Below are 14,179 nucleotides of genomic sequence, written 5' to 3'. Positions count from 1 at the left end.
TAAATATGATGATCTTGAATTAAAATTGGCTGAATGAAAGTATAAAGCACTTGATACTAAGAGATTGAGAAATATCTGAGAGAAGTTAAAAATATTTTAACTACAAATGCAACTGAGAAGTTCACTACAGGCCTTAATTCTGAAATGAAAAGATAATAAAGTATTTCATGTTTTTCATCTATTATTCCAGATTGCAATTTTTGTCCATGCTATAAAAACTGAATTGTTTATTTACTTATTTATGAAGTTATTTGTATTTATTTAGTGTCTAGAAACCTAAATATGTGTCTGAAAAAAAAGTAATTATAGTAGAGTTCTACAATTAAAGTCTTGACAATATCAGGGGACAGTTTTGATGATTATTAATCAAATTGTATCAATGCTTCATTTTTTTGTATTAAAAATTTTATTAGAAACAAGTATTTCCCATAGAAAAAATATTTATTGAGCACCTACTAGATACCAAGCACTATTCTAATATAGCAGGAACAAAACTGGCAAAACTATTCAAATAGAGTTTATACTCCAGTATCTTAAATAAGTATTATTGTATTTTTGTTAAAATGAATACTATATATACTTTTTATTGAGTTGATTGTGGTGAAATTGGTTAACAAAACCATACAGGTTTCAAGTATACAATGCAACAAAACTTCATTTGCATAATGCATCATGTGCCCATCACCCAAAGTAAAGTTTTTTCTGTCCTTATTTATCCCCCCTGTGCCCTCTTCCAACTCCCCCCACCCACCAGTTCCCATGGCTATAACCATGTGTCTATGTGTGATATATATATAATCCCTTCACCATTTTTTCTCTCAGCTCCCCACACTCCTCCCCTTTGACAGCTGTCAGTCTGTTCCATTTATCTATGCTTCTGCTTCTATTTTTTTTGTTAAATTATTTTGTTCATTAGATTACACATATAAGTGTGATCATATGGCATTTGTCTTTCTCTGACAGGCTTATTTCACTTAGTATAAGATTCTCCAGGTCCATCTATGCTGTCACAAAAGGTAAGATTTCCTTCTTTTTTTTATGACTAAGTGATATTCCATTGTGTAAATGTACCACAGCTTTTTCTATCCAGTCATATACTGATGAACACTTGGGCTATTTCCAGATTTGGCTATGGCAAATAACTCTGCAATGAACATGGGGTATGTGTATTTTTTTTTCAAATTAGTGTTTCAGCTGTCTTTGAACCTATGTCAAGAAGTAAGAAAAATGTCAAATAAGCAATCTAACCCTACACCTAGAAGGACTAGAAAAAGAACAACAAACAAAGCCAAGATTAAGTAGAAAGAAGGAAATAATAAAAATTAGAAGAGAAATATATGACACAGAGACTAAAAAACGATACAAAAGATCAATAAAACCAAGAGCTAATTCTTTGAAAGATAACAAGATTAACAAATATTTAACCAGACTCATCAAGAAAAAGAGAAGACCCAAATAAATAAAATCATAAAGAAATGTAACAGCTGACACCACAGAAATACAAAGGATTGTAATAAAATATTACAAACAGCTATATTCCAACAAATTTCCAGAATTCAGTCAGGAAGAATCAGAAAATCTAAATAGACCAACTAATGAAATCAAAGCAGTAATAAAAAAAACCAACCACCTCACGCAAACAAAAGCCCTGTACCAGATAGCTTCACAGAATTTTACCAAACATTCAAAGAAGATCTAAGAATGATCCTTTCCATATTATTCCAAAAAATTCAAAAGGAATGAAGACTTCCAAGATCATTTTATGAAGCCAACACTATCCTAATTCCAAAACCAGAGAAAGTCACTACAAGTAAAGAAAATTATAGGCCAAGATGCCTGATTAACATAGATGCTAAAATCCTCAACAAAATGTTAGCAAACCAGAAGAAGCAATACATTAAAAAGATCCTACACCACTATTTTTCAACAGCCAGTCCACAGACCAGTGCTGGCCCACCAGAAATTTCATGCTGGTACACGAAAGAGTTAAGCACTCTGATGTTACATGAAAATTATAAACCCAACAATATTAGTTGAATTCTCTTATGCTCAGGATAATTACCACTGATCAGCCTGTGTCATCAATGAAAATACTATTGAGATTGTCTTGGATATCTTTGGAAATTGTAGGCTGATTTGAACCACCTTTTACATCATGCAGAGAATTTACAAATCATGAGCAATAGACAAAAAGTATTTGGACAAATGTATGTAGTAGTCAATGCATCATACATGTGGAGTTTGGAAATCAAGCATCAGTTTGTACCGTGTTGCACTGTTATGTGTGGTAATATAAAACTTTATTTGTTGTGTATTTCCATTCCCAGCTAGCTAGGTCACTGGTCCCCAAGTGTACAAAGGTTAAAAACTCCTGTCCTATATCCTGATCAAGAGGGGCTTATCCCAGGATGCAAGGTTGGTACAATATCCTCAAATAAAAAAATGTGATACAAAACAAACAAAATGAAGGGTAAAAACCACATGATCATATCAATAGAGGCAGAAAAACCATTTGCTAAAATCCAGCACATTTATGATAAAAACTCTCAGCAAAGTGGGAATAGAGGGAACATACTTCATTATAATAAAGGCCATATATGACAAACCCACAGCCAATGGGCAAAAACTACAAGTATTCCCCTTAAGAACAAGAAAAGAACAAGAACAAGAACAAGAAAGGGATGTCCACTTTCACCACTCTCATTCAACATAGTACTGGAAGGTCTAGCTACAGAAATCAGACAAGAAGAAGAATAAAAGGCATCCAAATTGGAAAGGAGGAAGTAAAACTGTTATTGTTATTCTCAGATGACATGAGAATGCATATAGTAAACTCTAAATACTCCACCAAAATACTACTAGATCTAATAAATTAATTCAGCAAAGTAGCAGGGTACATATTAATATTCATAGATCAGTGGCATTTTTACACACCAATAATGAACTATCAGAAAGAGAAATTATGAAAACAATCCCATTGACTACTGCAACAACAAAAAAAAATAAGGTACCTAGGAATAAATTTAACCAAGGAGGTTAAAAACCTGTACTCAAAAAATTATTGGATACTGAAAAAAAATTGTGGAAGATACAAATAAGTAGAAGCATATACTGTGTTCATGGATAGGAAGAATTAACATCATAAAAATATTCATACTACCCAAAGCAATCAAAGATTCAACAAAATTCCTATTAAAATACCAATGGCATATCTCACAGATCTAAAACAAGTATTCTAAAAATGTATATGGACCACAGGAGACACCAAATAGCCTCAGCAATATTAAGAAAGAAGAACAAAGTTGGAGGTATCACAGTAGCTAATATCAAATTCTACTACAAGGCCATAGTTATCAAAACAGCATGGTACTGGCATAAGAATAGGACTACAGATTAAATTATTTTTAAAAAATTTTTATTTATTGACTTTAGTGAGAGAGGAAGAGAGAGAGAGAGAGAGAGAGAGAGAGAGAGAGAGAGAGAGAGAAAGAGACAGGAACATGAACCTGTTCTTGTATGTGTCCTGACTGAGGGCCAAACTGGGAACCTATGTGTTTCAGGATGATGCTCTAACCAATGGAGCCATCCGGCCAGGGCCAGGAGTACAGATTAATGGAACTGAATAGAGAATCCAGAAATAAACCCACACTTCATGGTCAATTAATATTTACCCACACTTCATGGTCAATTAATATTTGACAAAGGAGGCAAGACATACAATGGGGTGAAGATAATTTCCCCAATAGAGTGTTGAAAAACTGAACTGATACATGCAAAAAAATGAGATCTTTTAAATAAACACTAAATTAAAAAAAAGGATGGATCATTTTCAACTGATCCAAAGATAAGCAAACAGAAGACTAGTACCATATACTGAAATATATAGCCTTTAAATACTTAGGGGCAGAGAAATAATATTTTCTCATATCATTTGAGAGATAAGAAATCTCAGGGTCATAATTTAAGGAATAAATTGTTCTAAAACTTAGATCTTTGTAAAGGCATTACACTGTGCTTGACATCATGTCTTTAAATTTTCACATTTTAAAATAAAATAATTCATATATACAGAAGCTCAGAAAAAAAAAAAAAGCCTGACCTTCACTGACCTGAAACGCTGAGGTTTACTTGTTTGAAACCCTGGGCTTGCCTGCTCAAAACACATATGGCAGTTGATGCTTCCTGCTTCTCCCTCCACCATTCTCTCCCTCTCTCTCTTCTCTCTAAAATGAATAAAAATAATTTATTATTATTATTTTTAAAAAGGCCCTGGCTGGTTTGCTCAGTGGTAGAGCCTCAGCCCACCATGTGGATGTGCCAGGTTCAATTCCCATACAGGAAAAGTGCTCATCTGCTTCTCCCCCTCTCCCCCCTCGCTTCTCTCTCTCTCTCTCTCTCTCTCTCTCTCTCTCTCTTTCCCTCTCTTCCCCTCCTACAGCCATGGCTCGATTGGTGCAAGTTGACCCAGGGAGCTGAGGATGGCTCCATGGCCTCCATCTCAGATGCTAAGAAGAACTTGGTTGCTGAGCAATGGAGCAATGCCCAAATGGGCAGAGCATCGCCCCCTAATGGGCTTGCCTGGTGGATCCCAGTCAGGGTGCATGCAGGAGTCTTTGTCAACCCTCCTCTCACTGAATTAAAAAAAAAAAAAGCTCAGGGTCCCAAAGATTCTGAGGATGGCCTATTGGAGATTAATATAAAGTTATTTTCTACTTTCATTCCAGGGTAGTAATTTTCAACACTTAGAATGCATAAAATTCACTGGGAGCATATATTGTAAATGCAGCTTCCCAGACTTCATTTTTGCATAAGATAAAAGATGAGGAAGTTCTTTAAATACATAGGGGCAGAGAAATAATACTTGAGTTGGGACACTTGAGTTGGAGATACCTAAGTATAGCCTTGGATATGTAAATCTGAAATAGAGATAAGAACATGGCTTAGAACAGGGGTTGGGAACCTATGGCTTGCGAGCCAGATGTGGCTCTTTTGATGGCTGCATCTGGCTCACAGACAAATCTTTAATAAAAAAATAATAACATTAAAATATAAAACATTCTCATGCATTACAATCCATTCATTTCCTACTGCTCATGTTCATGGTTGCGGGTGGCTGGAGTCAATCACAGCTGTCCTCTGGGACAAATTTTTATTGGATAATGCTTGGGTCGTTGTATGGCTCTCATGGAATTACATTTTAAAATATGTGGCATTCATGGCTCTCTCAGCCAAAAAGGTTCCCGACCCCTGGCTTAGAATGAGACGTTCTAATCAAAGAAGTGATGGAAGAAAGCCATGGAACAGCTCACAAAACACAAAATCAGACTGGTGTGAAGCAAGCCACAATCTGTCCAATTTTTCTGCATTTAGTCACTAGCCTTAGTAATAAAATAATTTGGGTATTTTCCAACATTTTAGCTCAATATTATAGAATGTTACAAGTAAAATAAAACTAAAAATTATTTCATTCAATCCTATTACAGCTAGTGCTTGACTTACGACCACGATTGGGTCCGACAGACTGGTTGTAACATGATTTAGTCGTAAGTTGAGTAGGCTATATGTACAGTACTGTGAAATAATGTTATAAAAATCTTTGTCATATTTTATCATAATTTTCTTTCATTATTGTTATATATCATAATTTTCTTTGTTCATTTTATGCCATTTGTATCATCTCTACACCAATTTGTTTCTTATTTTTACATTCGTCAGGTTTAAGTAAAACACTGCATTACCAGTACAACTGGTTTAATATTTGCAAAGACAATTTCCCCTTGGTAGACATCTTGGGAGGGGTTTGATGAAAAATATCCAAGACACAAAACACAAATTGCTGTACCGAGTCTGGGATAACAGTTGAAATAGTGAACGCGGAGATAGTAGTGCTGCCGGAAGCTGGTTCACACTGAACAGTGTGGACCAGCTTCCGGCAGCACTACTATCTGGCTTGCGCTGCCAGATAGTAGTGCTACTATCTGGCTTGCGCTGCCAGATACCGAGCAGTTGTGGCTAGCGATTGTGGTTGTAAAGTCTAAAGGTTGTAAGTTGCATAGGTCGTAAGTCTATCAATATTTGTAATTTATCAATGAAGAAACGTATCTGATTAGACTCACAGAGTTTATTGTATAGTCTAGGATGAAATTAATGTTTTTTCCAAACTATTAGACAAATTCTGTCAGTTTTTGGATCATTGTTGAATTTACACTAAGCAGAAAGCAGAAATAACACGAGTACTTTTAATTTTTTCAACTTTAGCCCCTCCCCCCCAACTCCAAAATGTGCTTTATTTATCAAATTTAAGCTCAGAGGATCATTTGGCATTCCTCTACCTCCATATGCACACTCTTATCAGCAGGCATACATGTCAGTTGATAATCATACCTAAAGATCATGCTGTTTTGTAACTCTAGTTCAGCGGTTCTCAACCTGTGGGTCGCGACCCCGGCGGGATCGAACGACCAAAACACAGGGGTCGCCTAAAGCCATCGGAAAATACATATTTATAATACAATACATTTTTAAAATATGTATTTCCGATGGCTTTAGGCGACCCCTGTGTTTTGGTCGTTCGACCCCCGCCGGGGTCGCGACCCACAGGTTGAGAACCGCTGCTCTAGTTAAACATCCTCCCTGCATATTAGGTTAATACTGAATTCATCATTTATACTGGAAGACCGTTTCAGGATAATAAAGACAACTTTTTAGATACTGTCATTTATTTATTCATTATTTGTTTCTTTTTTATTTATTACTGAATATATTGGGGCAACATTGGTTAATAAACTTATATAGGTTTCAGGTGTACAATTCTATAATACATCATCTGATAAAGCAGTTTTAATTTAAAAAATTAGCTCTAAGGAAAGTACTTAAGAGGCTAACACTAACACACCTTTAAATGAAGACTTGTGACTTTGGGGGGGGTGCAGTGAACACAATACATTGTACAGAAATGTGTTGTAGAACTGGTTACCTGAAACCTGTATAATTATGTTAACCAGTGTCACCTCAATAAAATTCCATTAAAAACAACTGTAAAAGGGGCTGGTTTGCAAGTTAGATCTTGAATTGTATATTCACACAATAGCAGGAGAAAAAGATTAGCTAACCTCACTTTGAGCTGGGACTTGATTTCAAGTAATGATTCCTGTGTGCACATATGCATGTGTACGTATTTGGAAAATACAAAGATCTAGGAGGCTAAGGAAAGTCCGGTGGGAGAAGATACAAACATATTCACAGTGGAGAGGTCCCTATGTATTCAAAACAGAACTTTTATCTTACAGATGCATGGTTAACGTCCCAGGTGTAATTTTTTTTTTTTTTTACAGAGACAGAGAGAGAGTCAGAGAGAGGAATAGATAGGGACAGACAGGAATGGAAAGAGATGAGAAGCATCAATCATCAGTTTTTTGTTGTGACACCTTAGTTGTTCATTGATTGCTTTCTCATATGTGCCTTGATTGTGGGGCTATAGCAGACCAAGTAACCCCTTGCTCGAGCCAGCGACCTTGGGTCCAAGCTGGTGAGCTTTGCTCAAACGAGAGGAGCCCGTGCTCAAGCTGGCGACCTCGGGGGTCTCGAACCTGGGTCCTCTGCCTCCCAGTCCGACGCTTTTTCCACTGCGCCGCCGCCTGGTCAGGCTAAAATGTTATTTTAATGACAATTTGTTTTCTAAGAGCTTGGTGGAATTATATTCCTAATTACTATTTATGTATTTACCTGATAAAATCCAAGTAAGAGGCCTATGCTAGTAATAAAGATCACCATCCAGCCTTGGCTAGATAGCTCAGTTGGTTAGAACATTGTCGTAAAGTGCAGAGGTTGCTAGTTTAATCCCCAAACAGAAATAACTTGATGTTCTTGTCTCTCTCTGTTCCCTCCTCTCTTGCTGAAATCCATCAATTAAAAAAAAATCACTATCGAATGACTTCCTTTCACTAGCATTCAGAACTCTCCTGATAGAGAAGGGAGGTGTATGTGGTTTCATATTAATAACTGATTTTTTTTTCCATCTACAGAGGCACAAAATGATCATTTTTCCTAGAGCTTTAAACCTTCCACTTGATGTTTCTAACACACCTCCAGCTCCTCAAAAGATTTTACCATCTTCATTGTCTTCTAAAAACTCATGCTACAATTCACTCTTCATTTACTCTAACAAGTTTATCCCAGGTAACTAGGAATTAACTCTAGGTTCTCAGTTTAAATATCACCTTCTCAGTTGAAAGCCTAACTTTACTCCTGTCACCACCCATTACCCTAAGTAGGTTGTTCTTACTTACTTAGTATTTATTCATCACTGTGTAGTACTATCGCTATATCTAATATAAACAAAAAGTCAGAGTTCCTAAAGAATATTACCTCCCCAAATTCGTTCTACTAATAAATTAGAGAGTGAAGATTAAGAACAAATATTCAAGTACAATGTCTATAAACTTTCCTTATACTTTGTGTTCTTCTGCATCACGTAATTCACTTTGAGATTTTTTTTATTAAGGCAGGAAGTATTTTCTTCCTCCTTTGATCTTGGTTAAATATGCCTTATTTCATTTAGCCTATATTCTTCTTTCTCTGCTTTTGCTACCACATGCTTTCCTTTCCATTTTCTTCTGTTAGTTCTGTAAGCTTCCCCAAAGAGCAATCAGGGAAGACCCATATATTTTGTATTTTAGGCTAAACCTCCTAAATTATCGATGGTAAGTTGAAGCGTGATTTTTTGACCGCTTTTTTTTTTTAATTTGGAACACCATTTTAAAAAAGATGTGGCATTAATATCTCTGAAAAAAATAAACGGTAGCTATGCAGGCAGCACTGGCTTTGCACAGTTGTATGTACTATAAAATAGACAGTCTGAAATGGGAACCCCCTTTAAATCTGATTCTTTTACTACCAGATGGAGAACACTCGGTTTTTAAAGTGCTTACCTAACTCGTCAAGTCCAGCCCAAACTCTCCACATCCTTTGATCAACTAAGGACTTTAATTACATTTGTGAAATAGCTTCATAGGACTGTTTAGATTACTGTTGGATTGAATGGCCAGGGGACAAGAATCTCGAAAGACTATCTTTAGAATTCTGCCTACTGGACATTTTGCACTTTCAATATTTTGAAATACCTTTGACAGATCCTTTAATGTCAAGTTTATTGGCACCTTCGCTTCCTCTGAAACATCATTATCATTTTTGTCCAAACCAGTTTCCTCATTTTTTCTTTCTTTCTTTTTTTTTTTTTTTTTTTTTTTTTTAAATAATTTCACCTTCATTAAGTTCTCTGGCTGCATATCTTGGGTCTCTAGAACGTTGGCACTGTCACCATTCCCATGGTCAACCATCTTCTAAGCATATCTAATTGCACTGTCAGTGTTTTTTCTTTACTGTACTTTTACTTTTCAATTATCTATCTTAAAAAAGCACATGGATATATTAATGCGAAGCAAGAAGGCAGCATAAATACATATTCTGCTGTCTGTATAAGTAAGCAAAATGACTAATAACCAGATTGTGCTTCATGTCGGTTTTCTTTTTTGTTTTTCCATTTTAATTAAACTAAGGTTTTACCTATATGTTTTTAATTTTATTAGCATAAATTTATTTTCAGAAGTACTATTACTTCCATTTTCATAACTGCTTTATCATCATTCAATCTTGTTTCTTGTTCAAGTTTAAAATTCTATCCATTAATTTACAGATTTCATTTATAGTCATTTTATTTTGCATCTAATAATTATATTTACAGGAAAGGAGTACTCATTCTGTAGTCAGCAGAAATAATAAATCTAGATTAAGAACTTCTTTCTTGTAAATAGAATTATTGAAGCAGGATATAATAAGTGTTAAGATTTTATTTTTTATTTTCTAATTGCACGCTTATGTTTTCTGAAATGTTGAGGAACCCAAATTCTCTCAGGTAGCTAAAAAGTATAATAGCATCTTGGACACAGTATATAACTTTTAGGTGGAGGTGTGTCTGACCAGCAGGTAGAGTAACTATGTGAAAGCGAGGGTATAGATATAAATTCCCAAAGGAAATGATAATGATGGTATTATTATATATTTTAATTATTTCACCTCAGGCCATGGCAGAGGTTTTCTTATCTGTTAGCTCTGCAGTCTTTCTCTGTATCTCTTTTTACTTGACTCTTTCATTCATAAGGATGTAAAGATTATTTCAGATATCTTTTATTTACATAGACAGCAGCAGTCTCAAATTTTGATCAAGTTTTAATTTTCCATTTCCAAGTGGAAGATCATGGTATCTGTATGTTTCACAGTGCAGTCCCCATTTTCTGATTCCATGTATCTCTGGGTCTTATTGTGTGTATTTAGAAGGAAAAGCTGTGTACCTTATTTACTTTCTTGGAAGGATAGCAAGGCACTTAAATAGTATCTTTGTGGCAATTTATTCATTATCCAATGTTGTGCATCAAGAAGTCTTTTTTCCAATATCTAGAAGTCTAATTCAATGTTTTCGTTATACAGAACTTTTTATTATGTATTCATATATTCCTACAGAAATATAGCATTGGGTCACATACTAGTATCGTAGTTAAGCTTCAAATGAAAGGCCACAAATTTTAATAATCTTTTACTAAATATTTTATTTGTGCAGTCTTGTTACTTTCATTTTTGTATAGTGACTATAAACATTTTTAACATGTATTTATATTGTTTTCAAATTTTTCCTATTGCAAATAATGCTGCAAGAGGTGGAAATATTAGGGTATTGGTTATGCTTATCAACTGCAATAGATATTTCCAAAATGCTTTCTAAAATATTTTTATCTATTTGAAGTCTACCAGCAATGTACAAGTTTTAGTTGCTCCATATAAATGTCAGAGTTGGTATCACCACCTTTTTTACGGTTAACCACAGTGAGTGGTATAAACGGGTATTTCATTTTAGTTTGCATTTCACTGAGCCTAAATGTACTTTTCACATCTTTTCTGGATTTCTTCTATAAATAAGCTATTCTTTTACTTTGTCCATTTGTCAATTATATAATTATTTCGTTAATAATCTTTTATCTGTTACAGAAACTGTAACACTTCTACTCACTACATCTTAGGGATCTGTTGTTAATTTCCAGTATGACAAAATACAAAAAAGTTTTACTTTTTAGTCCACTATATCAACTTTTTCTGTTTGCTTTTATTAAGACATTTTATCTTGCCTACAATAAACATATCCTATTTTCCTATAGGGGTTTTGTGTTTTACTTTTATAAAGCTTTTTTTTTTAGAGAGAAACATCAATTTGTTGTTCCATTTATGTATGCATTAATTGGTTGATTCTTGAATGTGCTCTTTTATGCACGTGGGAATTTTTTGCATCTGGAATAAAATTTTATTATTTACTTATGGATTATCTATTTTAGAACAATATATTGATTTATAATCTACTCATTCACTATAATACCAATTTAATTTTACATCAAGATGTTTTTCCACTGAATTCTGAACTCTATTCTATCCACTGTTTTTGAACCAAGATCACACTAAGATTCGTTTGTAAAAAGATCTTTATTCTTGAACCTTGCTTTTCATATAAATCTTAAAATTAGCTTGTCTAGTTTCATGAAAATGTTGATTTAAAGATACTTCCACTGCATATATTTGGATGATACTGAGCTTTCTATCGAAGAACATCCTATCTAGACTCTCCATTTATTTGGGTTTTCTCTAACATGAGGAAAATTTTATAATTTTCTCCTTAAAAATGTTGTACCTTTTGTTATAGTAATCTATAGAAGCACTATAATTTTTATAGCATTGCATATTAACATGTTAAGAATTTTTATTCAGATTTTGGATAATAAACTTATATCCAGCAACTTTACTGCATTCTATGAATACTTCCAATGGTCTGTTCAGATTCTGTAAAATTATCCAATTACATATCTGACGAGACTTTTGTTTCCTGACTTTGAAGGGAATGCTTCTAGGTATTCATCAGTAAGCACAGCAATTTGTTATTTTTGATGCCTATTTTAGCAATGTATGGGAGTTTTTTAGCCCTAGTTTCTACATAAGTAACTACTGTTTAAATCAGTAACTGACATTGAATTTTATAAAATATTTTTCTGTATTTATCAAGATTTTCAGTTTTACCCTAATGATGATGTATCTTTCTGAATCAAAATCTTACTTTCCTGGGGTAACTTTGCTTGTTGATAACATTTATTTTTAATATTTTAAAGGATCTGGTTTGCTAACCTTTAAAAAAAAAATCAATCTTCCTAATACACTTAGGCTATAATTTTTTCCCTTGTATTGTCTGTAAAATTCTAAGTGTCCAGTGTTTTTTTAAATGTATTGAGGAAGAGATGAGTTCGCTGTTAATTTCTAGATACGTATATTCATTTATTAAAAAAATAAAAATTCCTTGTCATTTTGATGAGGTACAGTTTTAAATTTATATTTTATTCTTTTCAATGTTTTTAAACTCGTCGCTTTAAGGTTTTCATTCTTTAACATGGCTTGTTGTTTTTTTTTTTAATTAGTCTTTTCACTCACTAGATTAAAATTTCTATTGCTCCAACAAAAAACACTGGCCTACCACCAGCATTCTGCTTTTGATTCTATTGCTGCTTCTCTATTTTTATTTTTGGACTGTGGGCAAGTCACTGTTGCAGAACATAGTTTCTCATCTCTAAAATGTATTTAATATTTTACTTTCAGCCCACATATTCAATGAGGCTCAAGTAATAAAATGTTCTCAAAATGAAAAAAATCAAAGAATTTACAGGTTTATATGTGCAATATCTTTTTAAACAAGTACATTACTTGTAACAGGTTTTCCTCCAAAGCATTATGAGCATCTTTTGGAACATAAATGAGACTCGAAGAGCTTGGGCCTTCCAGAGCAGTGCAAAACTTCCTAAGTCTGATGTTAAATGTTATCTTGAGCTGATCTGGGGAGCAATTTACTAACCATCACAATTATTTTAAAGACCAGTGTGAAATGATGTTTAATAAAGTATAAATGTTGGGTTTTTAGCACATTAACATATCCTTTTCATGTTTTACAACATTTTTTTAAAAGTTAAAGAAACACTTTAAAGTACCTCAGGTTCTAATGGAAGGCAACATTACAAAATTATTACTGTGTGCAAAGAAAGCTCTTCCTGAATGCTTGACTACTTTAGTATAATTCATTTTCTTATTCTTTGTCAACATCAAGTAACCATTTATTAAGTTCCTGATCTCATACTACATGCTGTTGTTACAATGCAGTATCTAGGGAGTCAAATGTTGTAAATAAAAAGGTATTCAGTGGTTTTTAAAAAACATAAAAAGTAATAATCTTAAAAGTCCTAGCACTGAATAAATTTAATAAGGCTCTCAGGTTTTGCAAGTATCTCGTTTCAGAAAGCTAACTGGGTTAATACTAAATATATTAATTAAAATCTAAACTTATCAGTTCCAAAAGCATTTGCTGAGGCTGCATTTGACTGTTAGGTGATTCAATACTACGTTAGTACATAAGGCTCCTTGAGGTATCTTGAGACAATTTTCCTCTAGCTCAGTTTCTAAAACTTTTATTCATATAAACAATATTTCCAATTTTGGACTGCTTCTTTAATGAACTATACTATAACATTTAGCAAACAAGTGACTTTAATTGTACTAAGGAATAATATGCACAATTTTTGGGGAAATACTCCAACTTTGGAGTAGGAAATGGAAGAAATAAAAAATCTCAGAATTATTCGAAAAACATAGGGGGTGAGTAAAAAATATAAAGTGTTGCAAAAAAGAATTTACCTTTACAAAGGCTAACTAACTTTTTCCTAGGAAACACTTGGCTTTTTTAGAGTAAGGATATTAGCTTGAAGTGGTGGTGAAAAGTATTTATTAAGATACCTTAAAATCTATTTAAATTGAACATCTTTCACTTTAGAGTTTTAGCGATAGGCTTGGATTATACTTATTTTACCACCTTCTTACCTAATACGAGAAAAGGGCAGATTCTCTAGTTTGTTTCTTTCACTGGATGTTGCAGAAAGTCAGATTTGCAGAACTAGATGGAGAAAGAAAGTTGGGCAGTTTTTCTATCTAGATAAAACTCCCATTCAGCAAACAGTGACTAAGGTTCACCATCAATTCAACATTTATCTTATTATCAATAACTGAAAAACATGTACGCTTTTAAAGGATTAACATAGAGGCCAAA

The 14,179-nt window shown here is 33.7% G+C and overlaps 1 pseudogene; it reads right to left on the bottom strand.

Moving 5' to 3' along the window:
- LOC136322365 (histone H3.3A-like) overlaps window positions 1-9,338 on the bottom strand; it is a 30,852-nt pseudogene extending 21,514 nt beyond the window's left edge.
- Between the last annotated feature and the right edge of the window lie 4,841 nt (window positions 9,339-14,179).

Source organism: Saccopteryx bilineata, chromosome 2, assembly GCF_036850765.1.
Source record: "Saccopteryx bilineata isolate mSacBil1 chromosome 2, mSacBil1_pri_phased_curated, whole genome shotgun sequence".
NCBI lineage: Eukaryota > Metazoa > Chordata > Mammalia > Chiroptera > Emballonuridae > Saccopteryx > Saccopteryx bilineata.
Note: the sequence above shows the minus strand (reverse complement) of the source record. Positions and strands in the feature narration are given on the sequence as shown.